The following is a 22,496-nucleotide window of genomic DNA, read 5'->3' on the forward strand; positions in this document are numbered from 1 at the left end:
AAGAACAGACTTTCTTAACGTGTCAATAGTAAACGCTCAATTAAATCCGTAATATTTTCCTACTTACAGCTACTCTGGAACAACTTCCTATTGCAACAACACAAGGAACACTATCTAGATTCTAGATAGACTACAAGACGCCAGTCATGCAACTGGGTGACTTTACGACGTGTGCCCTTATACCACTTGGAGGAATAGGAAACTAAAAAGGAACAAGGGATTGAAGGGATGTTATCATTGAGCCGCTATTGCTCGCACATCGTCGTACTGCATCCAGTGCTGACCATCCATTTGCTTCTATTCTATCCAACATTAACATTCCGTACTTAAAATTCACACTGAAACAAATGTTCTTCTTCCTGATAATCAAATGATGCCAGTTTTAAAGTTTGAAGAACTTTGTGCATCTAAAAGTGATGTTTGGCACCTCGGACACACTCCACAAACTAAATTGAAAGCTTATCTCTCTCTCCCTACAGCCGCTGAACACACTCGGTCTTCTTCAAGCAAGCATTTGTATATTTGCATGACTGTCACCACCAACTTGAGAATGAGAAATCAAGATTCTATCCAGCACTATTGGGTCCATCGTCTTTCAACTTTTGACAGTCATAATTAAGGACCAAAAATCACCCCCTCAAAAAAAAAAAAAAAAAAAAAAAAAAAATCATATAAAGAAAGAGTAACATGACCATAACCATTGTCACTTCAATTAACACTATTTAACAAAAATTCCTTTATATATTTATTTTAAATCACAGTGCATATTTTGTTTTCAACATCAAGCAATCCATGAAACATTATTTTTCGAGAGAAAAATATCAAAACACTGCCCCATTCAGTCTTTCACCAATGAATCGTGTGGCTGACACTCTTATACAGTAAAACTAATAAAAAAAGTAGCTCCATACTTTCAAGGTTTTCTTATTCTTCTAACTTAAAGTAATTTTGAAATATACTCTTTTTCACCAACCTATTACAATTCATTATTTCCATCTCAAAATGCTCTGATTAAACCTTTCATTTATGCTAGACTTTCTAATGCACCCTTCTCTGCAGATCGTTACATTCCTCACCATTTCAGTTCTTCTTATATCGTATAATATACTTTTCAAATAGTTCCACTCATTTTTTTTTTCTTCAAGTTACATTCAAAATCCTTACTTCATTTCACATAAAGGAGAATTTGTTAAACATTCTCTTTATACTTCCCCACCTTGGCTTGGATATCACGGCAACTAAATTTTCCTACCATTATATATATATATATATATATATATATATATATATATATATATATATATATATATATATATATATGTATGTATATATATGTGATATATTTCTTCCTTTTCATATTCCGTGGGTCACCTCCTTTACCATCTTGTCATTATCCATTACATTTACTTCAATATACTCATATGAACAAGACACTTTGCTCTTCCACCATCTATACAAATATTCATTACTCCATCTTCTTTGCTTCCAGTTACTCAAATAATCTTACTTTAATTTATACTGCTCCTCTTCATTGCCCCTAATCAACATAATATCGTTTAAAAACATCAGCCAATCCTCTTCCTATTTATAACTTCCTCTGACCTCTCACATTACTCAATCAGTCTGGGAAGGCCTGAATGCAAATGATGGTCAGAATTAAGCGAACATGCATAAAGAACTAAATGACCGATGGTGCCAGAGATTAATATTTAGATCAGAAATAAGAAATTTGATTGTTTTTTTTTCCAACAATTTAAGATTAGATTCAGCAGCTTAAGACCAGACAGAACAATACTCGAAACAAGATAAAATAAGAGAATTAAAGCATTTCTTCAGAACAGATTGATCACAGAAAATCTTGAAAAAGAATTCTCAATAAACTATTTTTTTTTTTTTTTTTTTTTTTTTGCAATTGAAGATGAAACAGTCCGAATATGTTTATCAAAAGCGAATTTGCAATCAAGAATCACACCTGAAATTTTAAGGGAGTTGTATAGAGTTTAAAAAACCTTTTAAATACTGTCAAGATCTGGATACCGAGGAGCCACTGTCCTCGACCTACTTACAATCATATTTTTAATTTTGTCAGTGTTCAAATTCATGCCCCATAATTTGCACCATGCACTAATTTTAGCTAGATCTCTATTAAGAGATTCAGCAACCTCACATTTACATTTAGGAGATGAATTGATGCAAACAGAGTTGCATCATCTGCATATGCAACAAAGGCCAAATAACATATCACGTGTATATAGCCTAGTAGCCTGAAAAGTAATGGGCTAATAACACTACTCGGTGGAACACCAGATGTCATATTCCTATACTCACTATGGTGCCTATCAGCAGTTGCTCTTTGCAAATTATTAGTTAAAAATTCAATAATGATGCTAGGAAAAAACCCACCTACTCCCATCTGTTTGAGCTTGAAAACTGTCACAGCCAACACTAAAATCAAGGCCAATCGTGCGAACTTCTTGATCACGATCAAGGAATTTCTGTAGAGCAATGAGATTGTAAGAAGAGTATCATATGTTCCAAGGCCTTTGCGACAGACAACCTGCAAACTAAGGTACAGATGATTACTGTCACCAAACCTATTCAGACATTTTCCCAAAAGACGTTAAAAAACATTTGATGATAGGGGTGTTCTGGAAATTGGGCAGTAATCAGCAGGGTTAAAAGTTCCACAAACACATTTACCAAATGAAGTAACATTACTAATTCTCCAACAAGTGCAAAAAGAACCTTTTTGTTTTAAATTGCAGAAAATAACAGACAACTTTGGAGGCAAGTAATCAACGGTCTTCATAGAAAAGAAAGGAAAAATACTGTTTGGGTCTACACCTCCATAATCATAAAGGTTCGTCAGGGGTGTTTTCATTTATTATTATTATTATTATTATTATTATTATTATTATTATTATTATTATTATTATTATTATTATTATTATTATTAGCTGAGCTACAACCTTAGTTGGAAAAGCAAGATGATATAAGCGCAAGGACTCCAACAAGGAAAAATAGCCCAGTGAGGAAAGGAAATAAATAAACGATATAAGAAGTAATGAATAATTAAAATAAAATATTTTAACAATATTAACAACACATAAACGGATATTTCATATATAAACTATAAAAGGGCTTATGTCAGCCTGTTCAAGATAAAAACATTCACTGCAATTTTGAACTTATGAAGTTCTACTGATTCAACTACCCAATTACGAAGATCATTCCACAACTTGGTCACATCTGGAATAAAACTTCTAGACTACTGTGTAGTATTCAGCCTCATGATGGAGGAGGCCTGACTGTTAGAATTAACAGCATACGTAGTATAATGAACAGGATGGAACTGTCCAGCAAGATCTGAATGTAAACCATGGTCAGAATTATGAAAAATCTTATGCAACATGCATAATGAACTAATCGAACGACAGTGCCAGAGATTAATATTTAGATCAGGAATAAGAAATTTAATAGACCGTAGGTTCCTGTTCAACAAATTAAGATGAGAATCAGCAGCTGAAGACCAGACAGGAGAAAAATACTCGAAACAAGGTAGAATGAAAGAATTAAAACACTTCTCCAGAAGAGAGTGATCACCAAAAATCTTAAAAGACTTTCTTAATAAGTCAATTTTTTGTACAATTGAAGAAGACACAGACGTAATGTGTTTCTCAAAAGTAAATTTGCTGTCGAGAATCACACCTAAAATTTAAAGGTCATACAAAGTTAAAGAAACATTATCAATGCTGAGATCCGGATGTTGAAGAGCCACTGTTCTTGACCTACTTACAATCATACTTTGAGTTTTGTTAGGATTCAACTTCATACCCCATAATTTGCACCATGCACTAATTTTAGCTAGATCTCTATTAAGGGATTCAGCAACCCCAGATCTACATTCAGGAGATGGGATTGATGCAAAGAGAGCAGCATCATCTGAATGTGCAACAAGCTTGTTTTCTAGGCCAAACCATATGTCATGTGTATATAGTATGAAAAGTAATGGGCCAAGAACACTACCCTGAGGAACACCAGATATCGCATTTCTATACTCACTACGGTGCCCATCAACGACAACTCTTTGCGATCTATTACTTAAAAGTTCAATAATAATGCTGAGAAACGACCCAACCACTCCCAACTGTTTGAGTTTGAAAACAAGGGCCTCATGATTAACACGGTTAAAGGCAGCACTAAAATCAAAACCAGTCGTACGAACGTCCTGATCACAACCAAGGGATTTCTGTGCAGCACTGGAGATTGTAATAAGGGCATCACATGCTCAAAAGCTTTTATGAGAACCAAATTGCAAACTAGGGAACAGAAAAGCTGAAGTAGATAGTTTAGCTTTAGGAAACCAGGAATTATGAAGATCGAGTTTCTCATTACTCTGCTTACTGTCAAACACATTAGAAAAAAAGGTTGCCTTTTTCTTTGGACAGTGAGTGACAGAGACATCTGTTATATGTAAAGGAGGAACTGTTACGTCGACACCAAAGAATGCAGATTGTAAGGTAGCTCGCCACCTATGTTCCTAGATTGTAACAGAGAGGGGTTTTTATGGCTAAATTGTATTTCTTTTCAGTTGAAGCATAAAGCCTCTCAGCTACAGCTCTTAGTTGAATATAGTTACTTCAAGTAAAATTTGATCTGTTACCCTTCGAAAGATAATAAACCTCTTGCTTCATCAAATAGCAGGTCTACAATCATAATTGAACCTGGGTTTGTCATTCACTCGGCATTTTAGCACACGAAAATGGATACGCCTATCAATTACGTTGACCGGATTCTCATTCAAGAGAAAAGCAGGCTCACCACTTTTATATAATTGTGACCATTTCAAATGCAGAAGATCAATCAAAATATCATTCCAGTCTACTTATTATTTTATTATTATTATTATTATTATTATTATTATTATTATTATTATTTGCTATTATTATTTGCTAGGCTACAACCATAGTTGGAAAAGCAAGATGCTATAAGCCCAGGGGCCCCAACAGGGAAACTAGCTCAGTGAGGAAAGGCAACAAGGAAAAATAAAATATTAAGAACAGTAACATCAAAATAAATATTTCCTATATACACTATAAATTTTTTTAACAAAACAAGAGGTAGAGAAATTAGATAGAATAGTGTGCCCGAGTGTGCCCTCAAGCAAGAGAATTCTCACCCAAGACAGTGCTTCGGCACTATCCAAGACTAGAGAACAATATATCTTCCAGTAGTATGACACATTAGGCACAGGCTGCTCAGTCTTAACTACTAACGAAATCCTGATGATCCTATGACTCCATCATGAAATTCTAAACTCTCCCCATTTAGTCCCTCCTCCTTTCAATCTTTAACCCCAGCTAGAAGTTCATATATCTTCTCTTTATATAATTTTTGGACTTCATTTTTCTCCAACCCACTTGGCTTACTTACAACACAGTCCATTTTTCATACTCTCCTCTCCAGTTAATAGCTGCCTCAACCTTTTCTCAAACTAAATGAGGATTATTATCCTTACTAGCCAAAACTAGCCACAGCTCTACTTGGAAAAGGAGATTACTACAAGCCCAAGGGCAGTCTTATGTGGAAATGAGCTGGAGAGGTAAAGAATAGATTATAAAGCATACACATATACACACACAGAGACACACAGACACACACCCACACACACACACACACACACACACACACACACACACACACACACACACACACATATATATATATATATATATATATATATATATATATATATATATATATATATATATATATATATATATATATATATATATATCTTCTCATTCTTTTGTCCGGCTTCTTCCATTCAGGGGTCACCACAGTGGATCATCTATCTCCATCTACATGCTTACACACATACATAATTATATATATATATACATATATGTATGTACATATATACATACATACATATATATATATATATATATATATATATATATATATATATATATATATATATATATCAAATAGATAAACAACATGTAGACTATGAAACGAGACTTATGTCAGCAACTGCTTTAAGTTTGAGCTTCTGAATTTTCAACAATTTGTTTGATTGGAAACACCAGCCCTTCATTTGAATATTGTATAGAGTCCTTTCAATACACGTCATCAAACTTCCGGTCCGCCATCTTGGAGGGCATACAAAGACGCGTTCAGTGAATAGCTATGGTTGAACTGTTGAATATTTAGCCATTTCATCACATTCACATTCACACAATGCCCAGTTTTTGCGCTATTGTTGCCTGTGGGAATCGAGGACGAAGAGATGACGAGAGTTTCTACCGCATACCGGCAGTTATTCAGAATCAGGACAAAGATACAGATGAATTTTTATCCAAGTGCAGACGTGACTCGTGGTTGACCAGAATATCACGGGCTGATCTACGTGAATCCTCACTACCCTAAGCACGTATCTGTTCTGATCATTTCATATCAGGTCAGTCTCGGCTAGGCCCTAAAAGTATCATTATTCCTGTGTAAACATGCTATATCCGATCGCATGGGTGACTTCAAAAGTATCATCGTCAGTTCAGTGTGTAGTGTGTGTCGGGGAGGGGGCATCTCAATTTTTAAACATCAAAAGGGGCATCTCAGATTTTCAAAACAAAAATTAAAAGCCCCCATATTGGCTATATTAACAAAGGCTACTTACCTAGGTCTCTCTTTCGCCAAGGTGCTCATGCCTATATATAATTAAATGTATATTTATATTTATTTTAATTTGTGTATTAAATTGTGCAGACATACAGACCTATGTGATGAATAAACATTGATTATAAATAATAATGATAATAATATCTGAAAGCTGGTTTAATCCGAAGGGGTCTTCAGCTTATATATGAAACATTGAAAAAATAATTAAACGCGCATTTAATTGAAAGGAGGCAAAACGATCATCCAAGAGCATTACAATAGAGTTTGTCCATCATATGTTTATATGTATATAAGAAATTATAGCATTTGTAACCAAACACAAACACAATGGTTAGGCATGAACTGATAAAGATTTGACATAATAATGCAAAATTTTTACATACATTTTGACAATAAAAAATTATAATGCACAAGGTTAGGCTAAATGATCAATATTAGCATTATAATTATAAACACTCTCTTAATCGGCCCAGTGTTTATCTAATTTTGGACTTAAAAGCATTAAAGGGAAAAACAACAAATTCTGGAAGCAGATTATTCAATGGAAATGTATGCCCACTCATGTTCTGGGTTGGCCGACAGTACCAAGTAGTTCACCATATCAATGTATGAAATACTGGGAAAATCCTCAATATTTTGACTGAATGAATTCTGCATCTGGTATGGATCTAGGCCATCAATTAGATCGAGTTTCTGCTTGTAAAAACGCTTATCATCACCTGACAATTGTTTGACAAAGTCGCTCTCATTGTCCATATTCGCTGTAGCAGCCGCCATGTTTTGGCTTTGTATGCCCTCCAGCATGGCCGCCGGCGATTCCCAGTGACGTCATTGAAAGCACTATATAGTGTTAGTCATTATGAAAGATAGTGCAAGACGGTGTACTGCGACACATCCTAGACATTGGAGAAATTGTGGACGTGTGAGAATGACATGAGTGAGGCAGAGCAAGGGAGGTGGATTACTAGAAAACGGAGTGTGTTAGTTTCTGCTGGCTAGCCAACACCAGCCATATTGCAACGACTGTTTGATACCCTTGACAGTGAGGCATTTGTTGACTGAATGCCCCACTTATACCACAGAAAGAAATAGTTATCTGTTTGAGGCTCGGGGTGAGGATGGCAGGTTCATCCTTGCCAAGATCCTTGGACATGATGTGTCGTACAATGATGGTTTGATTTTGGAGTGTCCTTCTCCTAGAAGAGATGATGACCATAGCTAAAGAGTCTCTTCTAGCCTTACCAAGAGGGAAGTGGCTACTGAAGAATTACAGTACAGCAGTTAACCCCTTGAGAGAAGAAGAATTGTTTGGTAATCTCAGTGTTGTCAGGTGTATGAGGACTTACTTTACTTTGATGGCTGCTTTTCCGGTCCCATACAGCAGGGAACTCCACTCTCTACAGGACCTCCACTGTCCTTTTACCTTGTTCGTTCAGAGTATTTAACGTTTCATAACGCGTATTGTTCATTTACTGTTAAATCGTCACTGTCAAAAGACTTGTGAAATAAGAAAATCTTCAGGTTCCTCTTGAAAGCCTTTAATGTCTTCAATTATTCGAATGTTTCGTGGGAGCTAATTATATAGTCTCGGGGCCGCATATTTAAAGGCTCTTGAGCCTAAAGTAGATATATATCTAGGTTCCAACAGTTTGAAGCCATCTGTAACTATTCTCGTGTCGACACAATTTGTTGGCTGCGCAATGTGTAGAGCAATTCTTTTAAGTATTTGGACGCCCGGTTCTGATAACTTGGTGGGTTATTGTACATATTCTAAATTCAATTCTCGCTTTAATCCTTTACATGAAGAGAATAAGTAAAGAATAGGCCAGAATATTTAGTGTATGTGTAGGCTAAGGGAAAGTGAACCGTAACCAGAGAGAAGGATCCAATGTAGTACTATCTGGCCACTCAAAGGTCCCCATAAATCTCTACCCGTAGTATCTCAATGGGTAGCTGGTGCCCTGCCCAACCTACTACCAAGGGAGAGCTACTGTAAAGATTGAATGAGAGGAGCAATGTTCATAATAAAGGGGGAACAAATGGCAAATTAGCCGTCTTGTTGACAACAATCTGTGAAGATGTAATGGGATTTGAATTTGAGAGCACATGAGTCAGTGTGAAGGCATATATTAAATTAGGGAAGTTGTAGCTGAAATTGCGGATTGGAGTAGTTGGATAGGGAACAGAGTAGGTTTCTTGTTAGTCCATAAATAAATAAATAAATAAATAATAATAATAATAATAATAATAATAATAATAATAATAATAATAATAATAATAATAATAATAATAATAATAATAATAATAATAATAATAATAATAATAATAATAATAATAATAATACCGGAAGCATATAGGCATGCAGTTAAAGCAGAGGCAACTTTCTGAAGTATTACTTAAGAATTTACGTCTTCTTTATTGCAACATATAAAAGAAAACGATTATTCAAGGCGTAACTAACTTGTATGTAACAAAACACGTATTACACAACATTTGAAAAAAAATAATAATAATAAACGAGATGAATATAAAAATAGACCCGCCAGGACTTTAAAACCATAAGATTCGCATTTAAATTTTTGAAGACTAGACAATAGCATACTGCTCCTTGTCAATCAACGAGTAATGTTTGGTTCAAGCCCATAACGTCCATCATTTGTTGCACAGTATCCTATCGGTGTCATGGGTGAACCATCCACGAGAACCATGGCCCATTCAGGGGGCCATGATATTATCCTTGAAATTTTGAAATTAGAAAAAAATTCTGTTTTCACCAATGTTATAGACAATGAATCTCTGTAGACAGGAAATAGCCTACCAGTCATTCTAAAGATAAGTACAAAGTTATAAGCTACATGAAGTAAAATGTTACGATCCTGTGATAACATTTTGGCGATAAACTTTCAAAAATACTGACGAATCCATATAGTGCACATTTTCACATCTTTTAAACATATGTGAGACTAAAAAGACTAAAACTCACAGAAGTTGAAATAAGGTGCGTAACAAAAACACCATGAACCGAAGATTTCCTTCCTCTAGCCTGGAATACTGCATAAATTTTATTAAGCAAATAGATATAATAGCGACTGGTGATGAGATTCTAGTTGTTCTGACAGGGAAATGGATGCACCATTAAAACATGAATTGAAGATGACAGGAGGGAATTTCAATCATAATCTTTATATAAAAAAGACGGGACGTTGTTTAATAGTGAAACTGAGAGATATAAAGCACTAGGTTTAAGCACATAAAGGGAAAAAATAATCTAGAGAGAGAAAGTCCAACTTGGAGATGAGAGGATTCAAAAACTTTAATTGAAAAAGTAGAGAAATTACTTAGTACATTAATCAGCATTGGCCTTTATAGAATTCACATTACGATCAAAACAAAGACTGATATGAAATAATTCTTTAAGATAACACTCGTCAAAAGTTCAAAGATTAGAGATTTAAGGAGAGACGGAAGTTGATAGTTAAATGGACCTGGGAGATCACCCTACTTGGAAACAGGTAGAGGAAAAACAATTTTTCATAAGAGTGAAATATAAAATAACGATAAAGTACCAAGTTAATTCTTATTTTTCCGCAACAGTTGAGCTGCTCCCCTCAGTCTCTCTCTCTCTCTCTCTCTCTCTCTCTCTCTCTCTCTCTCTCTCTCTCTCTCTCTCTCTCTCTCTCTCTCTCTCTCTCTCTCTCTCTCTCATCGAAAAAAGTGTTCTACTAGGCTACATACTTATATTCTTTCCAACATTTATTTAACTGAATTATGAGGGTCAGCTTATTTAAAACAAACCTAATTTACCAGAAAGACTTATGGAAACAGAATTGTCTTTAATATTTTAGACTCGGTTCTTTCATTAATCTGAAGACATGGAATTAAGATAATTTTCAAAAATATCTTTGAATTTTATAAGTTTTTTTTCTTTTTTTTTAATCTTAATCAACAGCCTTTGGATTCATAATCCAAACCCAGACAAATGTATTCAATCAAAGAAGGGTTTTTAATTAGAAATATTTTCAACTATTCAAATACGTAAATAATTCAGTAAAATCACTGTCGGTGCACCATATGACGTGAAATAATCCGACCCACTGTTGATTTTATAGTGAAAACTTAATACTCGAACATTAATAAAAAAAAAAAAAAAAAAAAAAAAAAAAAAAAAAAAAAAAAGGCCGCCTTTAAGGGCCATAATTACCACAAGTAACACAGTAAAACCAACTAATCACCTTCAGCACAACAGCTGATTTTACTTTTATCGCAGGAAGTCGTATCGTCCCTTGCGTTAGTGTGTAAACGAGAAGGGGAGTGTGGCTCCAATTTCTGTCTGTCAGTCTCTTTGCCAGAGTTGATGTGAACAGGAGTGCTTTTGATATACGCAGGTTGAATTGTTTATACCTTGCCTTCATCTTTTCCTTTTTAAAAACTTTCATCGGGTGAGTGTTTTCTTTACCCATATAAGGAGGAATCTTTTTTTAATAACTATTTTTTCATAGACTGATTTACATGTATCTTTAGGTGTATTCATACACTTGTATCACCTATATTTTTGTCGCAACTCCAAGATCTCATCGTCAAATAATCTATCAATATCGTATTAACTAATTTCTTACGGATTTCATGAAATCTAAACTTGTAATTGCCATTCGAAAATCACGAGCCACCTGCTAAAATGAGTTACAGTAAGTGCAAAATACTCCAGGGACCGGAAATAGTCATTCAAAATCCAGATAAGGATTGATAGAGACAGGTTTCTCTTCATTCATGACAGCTACTCTTTTAGACATGGATCCTAAGCGTCTATTAACATTCGGCTGTTTGTGTTCAAGCAAACGAATATATAGGATGCACTTATAGTACATATGATGTATATAACTGATTTGGTAGTGTATGCGCTGTTGATCAATGAGGCGCTTAGACGTAGTTAAACCAGCAGGGTACAAATAATACTTAGTAATAAATTTAGAATACAAAGAAGTATAATTGACATGATTTTACATTTGTTTTTTAATTTCTCTGACATAAATTTCTCTTCAGTACTCGAAAGTTAGATGCTTAAAGCTAGATATCATATCTATATTTGAAGAAAAAACATATATTACGAGTGAGCTCTTTTAATAAGCCCCTCTCCCTATAGAATGATCTGTAGTCTGTCGCTCAAACGCAGTTGATCATTGATTGTAATGTACGAATTACCAGCTTTCCCGAGCATTTTTATTCTCTCTCCGAAAGAAAACTCCTGTAGATTGGGCAGCCGAATGGTATTTCCTTGAAGCTTAACTTCCTTCGAGATACTACTATCATACCACCAACAAGACTTAGTTCGAGAAGTTGATCTTTGAAGGACTGTTTCAACCAACTGTTATGGAGCAAATTTTTCCAAACTACCAGTATTCGAATATTCGGTTATATATTGTGTTCGAACGGTTATTTTCGACTGACACATCTCAAGGGTTAAAAGAGGAGAAATGTCATGATCCTGATATCAGTTGCGTAAATGTTTGCGTTGATGACCATACTCGGTGCGACGCTTTACATGTGCCAATTAATCAAGCATTTAACCTGGTATTATTATTATTATTATTATTATTATTATTATTATTATTATTATTATTATTATTATTATTATTATCAGCTAAGCTACAGCCCTAGTTGGAAAAGCAGGATGCTATAAGCACAAGGGTTCCAACAGGGAAAAACAGCCCAGAGATAAAGGGAAATAAGGAAATAAATAAACTATGAGAAGTAATGAACAATTAGTTTGAAATATTTTAGGAACAGTTACAACATTAAAACAAATCTTTCATAAATGAACTGTATAAGGAGATTTATGTCAGCATGCCCAAGATAAAAACAATTGCTGCAAGTTTGAATTTTTGAAATTCTACCGATTCAACTACCCGATTAGGACGATGACAGAGAGAGAGAGAGAGAGAGAGAGAGAGAGAGAGAGAGAGAGAGAGAGAGAGAGAGATAAAGTTCAAAGGGAAAGATTAACGTCACAAAACTGTCATTAAACTGGCCCATTGGGTTATCAAGGTTCTTACACGATAACATTTTACAACTATTCCCATCACCCCCCCCCCCCTCTCTCTCTCTCTCTCTCTCTCTCTCTCTCTCTCTCTCTCTCTCTCTCTCTCTCAAACACACACACACACACACACAGCTTTATCTTACCACCATTCAACAAAAGGAATATTTCATTCACAAAGCGGAGCTCAATGAAAGGCAAATAACGTCTCATAAAATATTTGCCAAGCGTTGTAACCGAGTCTGTCATCTCAACCTCTATTTGCATTCAACATCATGAAGTTGTATCTCAAAAAGAAACTGTGAGGGATTTCCTCGTTCTTTCAAATCAATTATATATTATATTCTCAAAGACATTTTAATAAAAAAAGTCTTAGGTTTATACCTTACTAATCCTTACTAATCAGGCAGATGTGAAAATCCTCTCCTAAATCCTTCAATGAATCAGACACTGATCTCTCTTTCATTTTGAAGAAATAAGTTAATGATAACCATGGTTTGTTCCAAAATAATAATAATAATAATAATAATAATAATAATAATAATAATAATAATAATAATAATAATAATAATAATAATAATAATAATAATAATCAGAGGTTATAGCTGATTTCACAGAATAGTCCATTAAGGATACGTGATTAAATATTCCTAAACTATTTTTCATCGAGTTTAGATTAGATTTTATTTATGATTTTGGGCTATATGGCCTGGTGCTGAGGCCTTTGAAACTATTCACCACCCAAATAGGTGTGTGTGTGGGGGGGGGGGGGGACTTTTACTGACGCAATGAAGTAAAAGTTAGAGGACTTGGACAGCAAGATGGAAGAAATGAACCGGGAACGAAGGTAAAGTAGAGGGATACAAAGCAAGTTCAATGCAAAGTCTAAAGAAAGATCTTGGTTCAATGAACCTACAGTGATGCCTACAGTACGCCCCGCGAGAAGCACTGTCGGAACTAGCCTCTTTCTGTTCGGGACAGACAATCTCCTTCGTCTTTCTTTTTTTTTCCATTCTATTATTTAGTACTTCGATTTAAACTAAGTATTATGAAGGTGGAAATGGGAATATTGTTAAATGAACCGACCTGAATTGTGAAGTTTGTTACTTTCTTGCATATATACGTAACTATCTTCAATACTTGAGGTGCCTTATCAGTTCAGTCACATGTGCTGAAAGACACTTATAATGACGTTTACTATATATATATATATATATATATATATATATGCACGTATATGTATATAAACAGATGTATATGTATATCGCACACATATGTGTAAATATAAATTATTTTTTTTTGTGTTTTCTTTTGTTGTTCTGCTATGATTCATAGATGAACTTATAAGTTTCACCTCACTTTAAAATTACAATTACATCATGAAGTTTTCTGTCCCTACCTGGTACAGTTGGCTACTTGAATTTAGGTACATCTTCCGGGCAATGTCATGAAGAAGCGATATTACGACGAAATAACGTTTTGAAATTACATTTGACGTATTTTCATAGTCTCAAATTTAGAGCAAATATTAGTCTTGCATGTAATGAGAATTACAGGTCATAATCATCGGTAAAAAAATATTCCTTTTCGGAAAAAAAAAAAAAGTAAACAGTGACAAAATCTCGACTCCACTATCGCAGCTTGGTATACAATGGGACATTTTTCATTGATAATGTCATTATAAGCCTTACTAATCCCAAAAAAATCTCTACTTCTCTCATAAGCATAACCTGTTTTGAGCGTTAATCGGGACCCCATAGTCAACGGAAGTGGCGCTTATCAAAATAATTCCAATAAAAGCGATAAGATTAAGTTCAAGTTTAATTAAAATGAGATGATTTTTTTTTTATTTTCATAATTTCCTGCCGTGTTTCATCACATTAAAATCTGTAGAATTTTCTCCGCTAACAACATGTATTATCTAGTGTGACTAGGATGTGAGTTGAGAAACAACTCTGACTGTAAGTGCTTTAATTTCTAATTTTATATGAAGAAAATCTTATGGAATTCAGCAGCTTGTGTTGGTGGTCCCTATTCTAGAAAATTGTTGTCAATTCTTCGCAGGATAAAAATTCCCTTCTGAAATTAAGTCTGATGGGATATGGCTGAGCAGGATAGCTTTAAAGGATCCTGAATACTACTCTGCTAAATTTCAGACATAATACAGTAGGCCTAAACAGCCTCACTACCTGGACCAAAGCAGAAATGTGTTATTAATCCTTCTTCCTATTCAAACCTCGAGGCCAATTGATTTTTTGGGGCTTGGGTTATTATTATTATTATTATTACTTCCCAAGCTACAACCCTAGTTGGAAAAGTAGGATGCTATAAGCACAGGGGCCCCAACAGGTAATATAGCCCAGTGAGGAAAGGAAACAAGGAAAAATAAAATAATTCAAGAACATTAACAACATTAAAATAAACATTTTCTATATAAACTATAAAAACTTTAACAAAACAAGAAGAGAAATTAGATAGAATAGTGTTCCCGAGTTTACCCTTAAGCAAGAGAACTCTAACCCAAGGCAGTGGAAGACCATGGTACAGAGGCTATGGCACTACCCAAGACTAGAGAACAATGGTTTGATTTTGGAGTGGCCTTCTCCTAGGAGAGCTGCTTACCACAGCTAAAGTGTCTCTTCTACCCTTACCAAGAGGAAAGTTGCCACTGAACAATTACAGTGCAGTAGCCCATTGGGTGAAAAAGAATTGTTTGGTAATCTCAGTGTTGTCAGGTGTATAAGAACAGAGGAGAATATGTAAAGGATAGGCCAGGTTATGGTGTATGTGTAGGCAAAAGGAAAGTGAAACGTAACCAGTTAAAAGGATCCAATGTAGTACTGTCAAAGGACCTCATAACTCTCTAGCGGTAGTATCTCAACGGGTGGCTGGTTCCCTGACCAACCTACTTACTTTAATGTTATGGGTACTCTCCATGGAAAGATAAAATGAATTATTTAGACAATAGTTGGGAAGTAACATTTATTTGTATATTGTTGGAAGTTTTTGACTATCCGTTTTAAACATTTCAGTTTTGGCCATTAGTAGATTGTAAACACATTGATCGAATTTAATAATGTTTCTTTTTTTATGTCACATGGGTTACTTACATAGTTTAATTTTATAAATATTTATCAGTTATTTAATTCTGTAGAATCTTGTTCGGAAAATCTATTCCGTAAGAGTGTTCGCATGAAACTACATTTCTTATAAAGTCCTCTTTATATACTGCTTAAACTTTGTCATTAATTCAGTCTTTTGTTCCTACTCGGCATCTAATCTTTCAATGTGACCGCTATCTCATAACTCTCCAGTATATCTTGAATTATTTCTCACTTGATATTGTTTAATACAATGTCCTTGATACTGGTATGAAAATGTCATCTGGATTCTTCATGATTCTTTGGGGCGATTGTATCACTGTCGTATTCATTACTTTTTGGTGAGATGCATCGTTATCTTTATCCGCATTCTTTGGTGAGTTGCATCAATGTCTCCTTCCTATTCTCTTGATAAGCAGCATCAATGTCTTCTCTCTTATCCTTTGAAGGGTTGTATCTGTTTTCTTCCTCATCCTTTGGTGGGTTGCATCATCGTCTTCTTTACTATTTAGGGACTTTTATCACTGATTTTTTTTTTTTTTTAATTCTTTTGCGAGTTAATTCATTGTTGTTTTTATTCTTTAGTAAGTTGTAATATTGTCTTAATTAGTCTTTAGGGAGTTGTATCATTGGCTTTTATTCTTTAGCGAACTGTATCACAATCTCCATTCTTATTCCTTGACGAGTTGCATAACCCTCTGACGTGCTAGACTGTAGCTCATTATTCCAGTCAACTTCAAGATTGGAAATAATCTGTTTTTGTTTGAATAACTTTATTTTCTTTATTACAGCTCTTTTATATCTTTGTTTACTCCCTGTATAATAAGAAGCTCAATTGAAAGATTGTTTATATTTCTTACTAGTCATTACCTTCCAACGCTTCTCTACTTTTTCCTTCTACTTTTATACTAATTCTATACTTTAATAGGTGAACAAGATCTATTTGGAAAAGATACTTTTTGGAACTTATGATGGTCTTTGAGATGTATATAGTGAGCTCTAGCCTCTTCATAAACCTTGTAGCTTAGTAAGTAATAATAATAATAGTCAGTATCTGTCTGTCAGTCTCACACACTTTAACACAGATATAAAGCATCCATTGATCTTTTCCTATTTTTGATTAATGTCAATTTAAAGGTCACTCATGATCGGTAGAGGCAAGGAACAGGACAATGTCCTAGAGACCAACATTATATATGTAAGATTGGGGCCCAAGCCCCTCTCCATCAAGCTAGGACCAGGGAGGGCCAAGCAATGGCTGCTGATGACCGAACAGGTAGACCTCTACGCTCTATTAAACCCCTCATTCATACTGTAGTTTACAAGCTTCGCTGTATAGTCACTGGGTCTAATTGATAAGCCTAAAGTTCAAAGTAACTTGTTGTTAATGAGATGATGAGTTACTGAATCCTTTGATAGAAATAATTTCTATCTGATTTCTCTTGCTTTTGTTTTTGTTAAAGTTTTCATAGTTTATATAGGAAATAATTATTTCAATGTTATTTTTCTTAAAATATTTCATATTTCCTTATTTCTTTTCCTCACTGGGCTATTTTCCTTGTTGGGGCCCTTGGGCTTATAGCATCTTGTTTTTCCAACTAGGGTTGTAGCTTAGTAAGTAAGTAAGTAAGTAAAAGTAAGTAAGTAAGTAAGTAATAATAATAATAATAATAATAATAATGATAATAATAATAACATCGCTTTATATGCACTAATCGGGTAGTTGAATCGGTAGAATTTCAAAAGTTCAAACTTGCAGTAAATGTTTTTATATTGAACAGGCTGATAGAAAACTCTCTTTATAATCTATATACGAGTATGAAACATCTGCTTTACTGTTGTTACTGTCCTTAAGATATTTCAATTTAATTGTTCATTACTTCTCACATAGTTTATCTAATGGCCATTTTTTCCTGTCGGAGCCCTTGAGCTTTTAGCATCCTGCTTTTCCAACTAGGGTTGTAGCTTTTCTAGTAGTAACAACAACAACAACAACAACAACAATAAAAATAGTAATAATAATAATATTGTTATAAATTTGTGAGAATTGTATATTCTAATTAGATTATCAAGTTATATTTTTATAAACCATCCGTATTATTTATATTTTGACTTTTTTTTCTCGTATCTCTGTTACCGCCTCTTAAACTTTTAAAGTCTTAAACCTAAAAAGAACTCTAAGTTTGAGCATTTTAGATAATTGATTTTTATGATAATCCTTTTGAGCTCATAAAACAAAAACCCTACAACTATCACTACTCATTTTACCGTAACCATTTTAAGCTCTTAAGATTTACTTCATAATCTCTACCTCGACAGATTATTTCTAAACACACACAGACACTTTATATATATACATACATATATATATATATATATATATCTATATATATACATATATATATATGTATATATATACACATATATAATATATAATATATATATATATATATATATCCGTCTATCAATTTACCTATTTATCTACCTTTATATAAATGTATGTATGTATGTATGTATGTATGTGTATATATATATATATATATATGTGTGTGTGTGTGTGTTTGTGTGTGTATATATATATATATATATATCCGTCAATCAATCTATTTACCTATTTATCTACATTTATATAAATATATACACACACACACACATATATATATATATATATATATTTATATATAAACACATATATATGTATATATATATATATATACACACACATTATATATATATATATATATAGATAGATAGATAGATAGATAGATACACATATATTTTAGTCAACCATGATGAGGAAAATAGCACCGTGAACATACTGTACATATGTTCTTGCATTGGAGTTTTGTTTCCAAAAATTAGCGATTCCTCCCCCACCTCCCATGTAACGTCTGCACACTTTAATAGTTTTTCAGTTATTCATTTAGCAGCAAATAAACCCATTGTCCCTGTTTTATCACTAATGGGGAATCAACGACCATTTATCATTTTCTTTAATTGTAAAGACAAATTACTTCTGATTTGTATTTACATTTTTGATAATCTATCAAAGGTTAGAGTTGACTTTATTTCGGGAATACCTTTCTACTCCAGAATACTTGACACACGATCTTTCTTGAAACTGGGGAGGAAAAAGAAAGAAAGAAAGTGAGGAGTGGAGAAAATTGGGTGCTACTATAGCGTGAGGTCTACCGCCATACGTCGCCTACCCAGGTGGAGGGTGAGGTCTACCTCGTGACCAGCTTCCCGGAGCCCCGCACCTAACCATCGAACATGTGAACTGCCCAAATCCATCTAAAACGGGACCTGCCCATATAAAATGAAGCAAATGGAGCTCCTAAATCGCGCTACTGGCCGACCAAGGGAATGGCCCGTGTCAACGAGAACTGTTGGCTGTAATCTACAACAACAACTCCTAAATCAGTTTTTCCCTCGGCCTAAAAGAGATATCATCGATTAAGGGTACTAAACATGTTGCTGAAGGAGTTTTATAGAAGAGTCATTCTGACAGAAGAAGCAGCACTCGCCTTTTTAAGAGAGCACAATCTCTTGGATACAGTTCAAGAAGCAGATCCATGCCGTAAATGTGGTTCTGTTATGCAGGAAAAAAGAAAGCGTAACAGAGGAGGAGAATTTAAGCCTGTGTTACGTTGCCATCGAAAGGGTATGGAAACATATGATAACCAGTTTGATGTACGAAGAGTATATCGCTAGAATAAATGTATGGAAATATATGATAACATGTTTGATGTACGAAGAGTGTATCGCTAGAATAAATGTATGAAAATATATGATAACATGTTTAATGTACGAAGAGTGTATAGCTAGAATAAATGTATGGAAATATATAACATGTTTATTTTTACCTTTATTCCTTTTTTTAATGTAATTAGAAATCCAATTATCTATTTAAGTTATATCTAAGATATGTTTAAATTAAGTGTTTATTGCTTAAACAAATGTATGAAATGTGTTTTATCTATGAGGGACGAATAATTCAGCAGTAGACCTCACGCTATAGTAGTAACGGGAGGTAGATCTCACGCTATAGTGTGGTAGACCTCACGCTATAGTAGCACCGAAAATTGTGCCTCCAGAAATGTTAACGTCCTTCCCTGTCGCCGCCCACTGAAAGTCTGAATGAATCGATAGACACAGTTGAATGCCTGGAGAAAGGATCTATAAGTTGGCAGTACTCACCATACTCAACTTCCATGGTGATTCTAAAATCAGCCCCGAGATTGTTGAGTTGACGGTGATTAGCCGGCTGGGGTGTCACTCACCAACTCCATAAGCCAAAGGTTCTTTAAAGGGTTTACTGTATAACAAAGGAAGAAGAAAAAAAGGAAAAAAAAATCAGAAACACAATTCGAAAAGAATGTCGTGCTCCTTCTTTACCGTCCAGCTGATCAATATAGTGGCGGCCATGTTGATGACGTCACGAGAGAGAGCAGCCGTTTTGTGTTGTGAGTGAGTGAGTGAGACCGAGAGGACGCTGAGCCACGGGAAGGAGGCCAGTATTGATAATATTTATCGTGAAACAGTGTCTCTCTCTTCCTTCGACTGGACTTATTGTACAAACCCTCTTTGGACTGCGGAAGAAGAGGCCGTAAAAGCATCCACCATCCCAGGTCAGTGAAGGGGTCCAAACTCGAAAAAGGTTTCGGCCAGGTTGCGCTCATTGGTGTCAGCAGCCCCTTGTATTAGTTACCAGAGGGTGGGTTCTGTTTCTGCTTACTAAATGGTTATACAGAAAATCAATAAAGGCGTTATATTCATGTAAAATGCACAGGGAGGCTAGGTAGGACGTGTTTCAGGGCCTGTGACACAATTTCATTGATTGTTCCAAGGTCCCACAACGCAGAAAGCAACACAAAAAAAATCGTAGCTGGCTATTCCGTCACCTCTTCGGGATATGGTGTGTGTGTGATCCGGTATAGAATACTGGCCCAGCAGACACAAATACATTTATTATCGATTGCTTATGCCTGGGACTAATCACTTCCATGTTTTCTGTGGCCAGGAGCTAATGTGATGATACAGCCTCGGATACTTGAAATTCTATGTATGAATTGTTAATACTGTATGAGATACGTGGATCAGATTCGTCATAAAGTTAAATTGTTTTGAAAATGTTAACCCGAGGAAATAAAAAGGGAGAAATACAATAAAGGTGATAACCACTATACCATAATAAGAATCTATATGGAAGTTATTGCACGCATAATACCAGTCATACAAAGAACTCCACAAAAATTAGCCGGAGTTCGATAGTCGAGGGGAACCGTTTGTGTACGCGTGTGGGAGGGTAAACACACGCCATCTTATAAAAGGATATATATAATGGTAACTCGGTGATCAGGTTAACTGAATTAAATATGGATTTTCCAATTAGGAGAGAACGACATAAAGATAGAGCTAGTGACGTCCAGACGGGGTGAGGAGGAAGGAAGGCGGAGGAGCACATTTCTCATGCGTATTTTCTGTCAAGTGATAATCGGAACTCGAATTCTTTCAATTCGAAATCTTTCAGAGGTCGAACTCGCTTCCTATTACGAATCTCAAGCGTGCATGCTATTTACGAAAAAGGGCGTGGATTGATTGCATTTGCAATTACAAAGAACCAAAGGAATTCGCTCGCATGCAATCCACGCCCACACTTTTGGAGTGGTAGGTTGGCGCTAATCTCCCTGGAAACTTCTTATAATAGCATTTCGTGATTTTCTCCTTGTGTGTCATTCCCACCACTGCCACTGATTTGGCAATGCTCTAATATGCCATGTGGAGTTTTGGCATAAAAAGAAGTGGTGAGAAATAAGTATTTCTGAAATTAAATTTGTTTTTTTTTCTCAAATTGAAATTCGATCATTTTTCAAATTCAAAATAGTTTTTTTCTCAAGGAACTAAAATTAAAACTCACCTTTTTTACCCCCGATGTTTTCAAAACTACTAACTTTCCAAAAGATTAAAAATAAGACGTATCTAACTAGGAACTAAAGTCGAATTTTTTTCAAATGAAATTCAGATAATTATTATTAGAAATATTTACATATCTATAAAAATGCCAATGAATAGCTAAAGATGCTTCCGCAGTATGGGATGCTTAGTTGCAAAGAAAAGAGTAGCACTTAATGCAGAATGCAGGGAGATATGCGAATAATCATAGACCAATCAACTAGATTTATAAACTTGTATTCCTTTCAGAGACGGTTTTTTATTTTAACCACCTCTCCTATTTGCATCTTACTTTCTTCAGGTCAGGTATGGGAAGGCTTGGTTGCCTGTTTCAATGTCATGCACATTGAACGAGAATAAATACACGCATTAATAAAAAAATATTTTAACATGAATATGAAAAAAAAAAACAATTGAATATAATTCTAACATATTTAGAATATATGATAAAAATGCTCCGGAATAGTCGATTAGAATTTGACTAAATATAGTAATCAAACTAACATCTGAAGAATATACATATTTCAGGAAATGACGTAATATATGATTAGGGGGAGGGGAGGAGTATGCAGAGGGAGGGCGGTTTCCCGGAGGGAATCGTAAAGATGTGATTGGTTCACTTCCAAGAAAATTCGGATTTTCGGGGTTCCATTTTTAAAAGCCCTTTCCCCTCCAGGCCAGAATGAAATACATGGACCAGTTAATGGAGCTTTAATTTCGTATTT

The 22,496-nt window shown here is 34.7% G+C and overlaps 2 protein-coding genes across 4 annotated transcripts in view; one reads left to right on the forward strand and one right to left on the reverse strand.

Annotated features, from left to right (window-relative positions):
• The window catches only part of LOC137657738 (cytochrome P450 2L1-like), a 238,311-nt gene that overhangs the window by 40,665 nt on the left and 175,150 nt on the right, over positions 1 to 22,496 (reverse strand). The window contains exon 1 of one of the 2 annotated variants that reach the window (XM_068392202.1): positions 68 to 203. The exons of the other annotated variant lie outside the window; for it this stretch is intronic. The gene's annotated coding sequence lies outside the window, so the exon portion shown is untranslated. Of the gene's footprint in view, positions 1 to 67; positions 204 to 22,496 lie in introns of those variants that run through there. 2 annotated transcript variants of the gene reach the window in all.
• The window catches only part of Rab3 (RAS oncogene family member Rab3), a 201,020-nt gene continuing 189,547 nt past the window's right edge, over positions 11,024 to 22,496 (forward strand). Inside the window, exon 1 of one of the 2 annotated variants that reach the window (XM_068392205.1) lies at positions 11,024 to 11,120. The gene's annotated coding sequence lies outside the window, so the exon portion shown is untranslated. Of the gene's footprint in view, positions 11,121 to 20,261; positions 20,448 to 22,496 lie in introns of those variants that run through there. The other variant, XM_068392204.1, reaches the window with a different exon arrangement.

The sequence above is a fragment of the Palaemon carinicauda genome, chromosome 18 (genome assembly GCF_036898095.1).
Source record: "Palaemon carinicauda isolate YSFRI2023 chromosome 18, ASM3689809v2, whole genome shotgun sequence".
Taxonomy (NCBI): Eukaryota; Metazoa; Arthropoda; class Malacostraca; order Decapoda; family Palaemonidae; genus Palaemon; species Palaemon carinicauda.